Source organism: Octopus bimaculoides, chromosome 2 (assembly GCF_001194135.2).
Source record: "Octopus bimaculoides isolate UCB-OBI-ISO-001 chromosome 2, ASM119413v2, whole genome shotgun sequence".
Classification (NCBI taxonomy): Eukaryota; Metazoa; Mollusca; class Cephalopoda; order Octopoda; family Octopodidae; genus Octopus; species Octopus bimaculoides.
Window position 1 is genome coordinate 15,398,018 of NC_068982.1, and position 6,068 is coordinate 15,404,085.

A 6,068-nucleotide genomic window follows, 5' to 3' on the forward strand; every position below is an offset into this window, starting at 1 on the left:
TATATATATATATATATATATATATATATATATATAAATACATGTGTGTGTGTATATATATATGTGTGTATATATATATATATATATATACACACACACATATACAAACGTTATAGAGTTGAGTCCGTGATAATATGCATTTATAAGTATATATTACATATTGACATTAATTATATACATTTAATATATATCTACATACATTTAATAAATGTGCATATATATTTAAATGCATAAATTTAAATATTATATGCACATGCATACACAAACGTACATGTACTTGATTTCGTATATATATATATATATATATATTATACACACACGCACGCACACACACACATGCATATATATATGCAATGTGTGTGTGCACGTGTATGCATGTGTACACACACATACACAAGCACACGCAGAAATGCTTATGTATACCCACTCATACAAACACACAACTGCAGACAAACTTGTACATTATACACACACAAAAAAGAAACAAAAAAACGACATGTACAGAAATGTAGTCGGATGCAGATGTGTGTTTAGACTAGTATAGTATTTGTTTAAAGAGATAACAGGAATTGATAAGATAAAGAAGAGAGAGAGAGAGAGTGAGTGGCGGTGAGAAGGCGAGAGAGAGAGAGAGAGAGGCGGTGAGAGGGCAAGAGAAAGAGAGAGAGGGTTAACACAACACCAATAACGACATACAGATACGCCGATACAGCCCAGTACAAGACGCATACACACACATGCACTCTCTCTCTCTCTTTCATTCACTCTCTCTCTCTCTCTTTTTCACTCTCTCTCTCTCTTTTTTACTCTCTCTCTCTCTCTCACACACAGTCGCACTCAGAACATAGCAAAGCATAACAAGATATAATAAAAGTATGGCAAAACGTATGGTTTGCATGAAAGACGTATAAAAGGTAACCATAAAATTGCTAGACGTATATGCGCTGGCATATAATACGTGTATATATGTGTGCGTGTGTATGTGTATGTATGTATGTGTGTGTGTGTATGTATGTGTGTGTATGGATGTATGTAATGTATGTATGTACGTATGTATATGTGTGTATGTATGTATGCATGTCATGTTATGTATGTGTGTATGCATGTGTGTATGTGTGTATGTGGGCAATAAATGAATACATCTATAAGGAGATATAGGTGTTTGTATTATATGTATGTGTGTGGATATATATATAAATATGTGTATGTATAAGTCTATGTATAACAGAATATGTGTATGTAATTAGTTGAGCATTTACGTTGGTACGTTAGTATGCATACATATTTATATATATATATATATATGTGTGTGTGTGTGTGTGTGTGTGTGTGCACGCGTGCTTAGATGTATAGATATTTGTCTATATATGTTATGTGTGTGCGTGTGTATGTAAACATATACATATATGCGCATACACCCCTTCCTCCATGCTATGCCGTGAACACACTCCTATGCCCTTCCTCTCTTCCTAACACCCCCATAAAACCGCATTCCCACCTGGATCCTAACCCCTTGCCCATCTTCTTTCTCTTCCTCTCATTCTCAGTGCATTTTTTTTTCATTTTTTTCTTCTCTATCTTACTTATGAAGAAGAACTAGCATCCGAAACGTCAAGACGTTTCCCTTACTTTTAAGAGTTCAAATAACACGGTATACTTCAAAACTTGTTACTCCTGTTGTCTTTCTTTTTGTGCTTTTGCCTTCACAACACACATATATGTAACTCTCTTTCTCTCTCTAGATATATATATATATATAGACATGTATATAGACATGCATACACACACCGGCACACATAAATATCTGTATATTTGTACGTATATATTTACACTCACACACTGACATACATCCCTATGTGCCTAAATGTGTGTGTGTGTGTGTATATATATATATAAAGTTTTAGGTGTATGTTCATGTTGGAAGTCAGAAGGGCTGGATGAGTTGAGAAGAATAAGAAAAAAGAGGAGAAAATAGAAAAACAAAATTAAAAGATGAAGTGAAATGCGAAAAGAAAAGTATTCAAAGAAAAAAGAAATTTCAAGAATATTGAGTCGTCAGAATAAAATGACATTTTACGTGAACAAAATAATTTGATAGATAAATTTATAGATTGTTCAGGTTCATAGGTTTATCGGTTTGAAGTGAAAGGCTATATATACATACATATATACATACGTGTGTGTATATATATATATATATATATATATATATATATATATACAAATACACACACACACACACACATATATATATATATACACGTACACAAACATATATAGTGTGCTTCTTTTTCGGATTTATTATATACCGACGATATATACGTGTGTGTATGTATATTTACATACAGAGAGAAGAGAAAGTGAGGAAAGGTGAGAGAGAAATAGGAAAGAAAGAGGTGATATGTGCATTGTTGTTAATTTTAGCACCGAGAAGGGAACTTTTTGTGATTGTGTGTGTGTGTATGTTTGGGTGTGTGTATATATATGTATGTATATACACACACACACACACGCATACTCACGTACACACACAAACATATGTAAGTATGTATGAACGCATATTTATACGAGTACATATGGTGTTGAAAAATTCAACACCATTGAATTATATATATTTCTAAAATAAAAATGTGTATCCGTATCTTTGTCAGTGTTCCATGAGTGTGTGAGTGTGTGTGTGTGTGTGTGCGTTTGTATATACATTATTTATGTGTGTGTGTGTGTGTGTGTGTGCATGCACGCATCTGCCCGTCTTCTCGTGAATATCTACGCGCGTGTGTGCATTTATTTGTGCATGTATTTATCTGTGTGTGCGTGTCTGCATGTGCTTGCATTTCTACACACACACACACACGCACACACACACACACACACGCACGCACATATACACTGAGAATCTCATACGCATAGGCTGACATCACGACTGATAAATAATTAGATAGTTTGATACAGAGATTGGAGAAGTAGGTAGATAGATGGACAGACAGCTAGATAAGCAGATATAATAAATGGCTGGCTTCGTTGTTTGGACGAAAATATATATAGTTACATGAGGTTCAAGTACGTTTCTAACAGAGATGGGGTTTTCAGATGAGCAGAGACCGTCGTGTTTCGTGTATGGCGATGATGTTGGGCTGCGACGAACTGCCGATCACATCAGCTTGGTACTTGAGGGTTACAACGAAATTGTGTCATTTATTTTTTGTTTTGTTTTAAATCTTCCTTTTAAGAAATGAATTTTAATCGGTTCTCCTTGGGATTGAACTCAGGACGTAAAGGGGACTGAATTATATAATGCAAGTCAAACTCTGTGTGTGTGTGTGTGTGTGTGTGTGTGTGTTGTGTGTGTGTGTGTGTGTGTGTGTGTGTGTGTGTCGGTCACTAAGATAAAGTTTGAAACAATTTTTTTTTTAATTTAAAGATAAGCTGAAAGTAACTTGTCATGCGCACACGCACACACAATACACACGGATGTTTGAGTGGATGCATGTATGTATATGTACATATATACTTACATGTATATATATATATATATATTTGTGTATGTGTGCATATATATATATACATATATGCATGGACGTACGTGCATATAAATACATACATATATATATATATATGTATGTATGTATACATATGTATATGTATATGTACATATATATGCACGCACGTATTTGCGTACGTACGCACACATAAATATATATCGTTAACAGAATTATATTTAAAACAGGAAAGGCACAAACACGCGCGCACACAGACACCCACACAACATATACACACGCATACACATACACGCACATACACTACCCTTCCCTCCCTCCAACACAGACACACATACACAGGCACACTGGTACACACACGGTAGCACACATATCACACATAGACACACACACACGAAAAGAAATTGCGTGAGACTGACTGAATGATTAGTAACGAGAGAGAAAGAAAGAGAGAGAGAGAGGGAGGGGGATATAGTGATATATATACGTGTGTATTGAGAATATATATATATATATATATATATATATTATATCGAGAGGGAGAGAGAGAGAGTGTGTGTGTGTGTGTAGAAGTCAGAACGAAAGGAATAAAGAAGCCTGAAAGAAGGAGTGGAAGGAAGAGGAGGAAAGAGAGGAGAGTGAGTGTGCAGGTGGTGGTGGCGGCGGCAGCGTGTAAAAGGTGTAAGAGTGGAGGTGGAGTAGCGAAGAGGCAAGTGAAAAGAAAAGAAAGAAAACAGAAAGACAGCAAGAGTAGGAGGCAGGAACAGGAGTAGGAGCAGTGAGCGTATAAGGCAGAAAAGGAGGGGGGAAGAGAAAAAGAAGAAGAAGAGAGAGTGTGTCTGCTCTTCGGATCAGCTTGTAGATGGATCGTTCTTGGTTATAGTTGTTAAAAGCCTTTTCTTTTTTTTTTTTTACTTGGTTGGAGTGAGAAGGAAAACACACACGTTTTGCTCCATAGCACTCACTTGGATCTACTACTATTATTTACTACTTTTCATCGAAGCTTGTTTTGTTTTGTTTTTTTTGTCTTTTTACAATACCAAAATTTTATCGACAGTAAGTCGCTGGATTCGTTTGGGAGAAGTTTTCTACCTTAATAACAACATATATATATACACATATGTACAGATGTATAGATGCTGAAAAGGTTAGTTAAACGATTTCTTATTGTTGTTACGAATGCTATTATTGATATACTGTTGATTTTAAAGCTTTTTTTTAAAAAAAATTCACGGTCAATTTTGCGTGAAGCAAGACCACCAATTTTACAATTACGTTTTTATTTTTGAAACCAGCCCTAGCAATTAATGTCCCCTTTATTCGTCGCCCTAGTGACAAACAAATACAGTAATTCTTATAATACTAAAGAGATTAACTTTACCATTCATCCTTCAGGAGGTTTATAGTTTAAAGTATGAGTGAAATACTGGAGTCTATTTAAACGATTAAAACCTTCCCCTTTTATTTAAGGTTTGTTAGACATTATTATTAATATTATTATTATTATTATTAAAACCCCGCTGAGGTTAACTTTGCCTTTCATCCTTCCGGTTGGGTAGCGTAGTGGTTTCGGTGGAGACGAGGAAGATAGGTACCGGATAAGTACTGGGGCAGGGGTAATTGTCTACGCACCTCCCTCATTTTAAAAACACACACACCCTAGTTTTGTTGTTGTTCTTAGTGGTGCTGTAGTTTTTCTCTTTTATTTCTTTTTTTCTTACCGTCACTGAGGGTGGTGAATGGCTGAGTATCTCGGGACGAGAAGAAGTACTTTGCGGTATTTAATTCAGTTACGTCTCTTTACGTTCTGAGTTCAAATCCCTCTGGGAATCGACCTCGCCTTTTATCATCCTTTCCGGTGTAGAAAAGAGAGAGAGAGAGAGAGATGGGAAGATACAATAAAGTGCCAGTTAAAGAATTGAGGTTGATTTAATCGGCAGTACTTATCCTCCTTCATCGTCTACCTTAAAAAAAAATGGTAAAGCACAAAATAAACTTATATATGTCGCCTATGTTTATGCGATAAAAACATATGATGTTAGTTTTGTGAAACTTAATGTTCAGTGTTTCTTAAAAATTTTCTGCTGGTTGTTAGTAAGAAGAAAGTCGATATTAATAGTACACAAAAATAGATCAACATCATCACTATAATAATGATGGTTTATCATTGTTATTAGATACTCACTAGTGTAAACAATGCAATAATAATTTGAATCGAATTGTGTGTGTATGTGTGTGTGTGTTTACTCCGTCCAATTTCACACACACGCACACAAATAAATATATTTACGTACATACTCACAGTTACGTACATACATGCACACATGTAGTTACATACACACACACACGCACACACATAGTTATATATACACGCACACACATAGTTACATACACACACGCACATATAGTTACATACATGCACACATAGTTACGTACACGCACACACATGTAGTTACATACACACATATACAAACACATGCGTACTCGCGCTAACACACACGCACACCCATATAGTTGCATACGTACACACGCACACATTTATATACACACGCACACATAGTTACGTACACA

At 35.4% G+C, this 6,068-nt stretch overlaps 1 protein-coding gene across 1 annotated transcript in view; it reads left to right on the plus strand.

The window, feature by feature from the left end:
* Positions 1 to 4,205: 4,205 nt before the first annotated feature.
* The window catches only part of LOC106881988 (uncharacterized), a 450,650-nt gene continuing 448,787 nt past the window's right edge, over positions 4,206 to 6,068 (plus strand). Inside the window, exon 1 of the mRNA XM_052975660.1 lies at positions 4,206 to 4,644. The gene's annotated coding sequence lies outside the window, so the exon portion shown is untranslated. The remainder of the gene's footprint in view (positions 4,645 to 6,068) is intronic.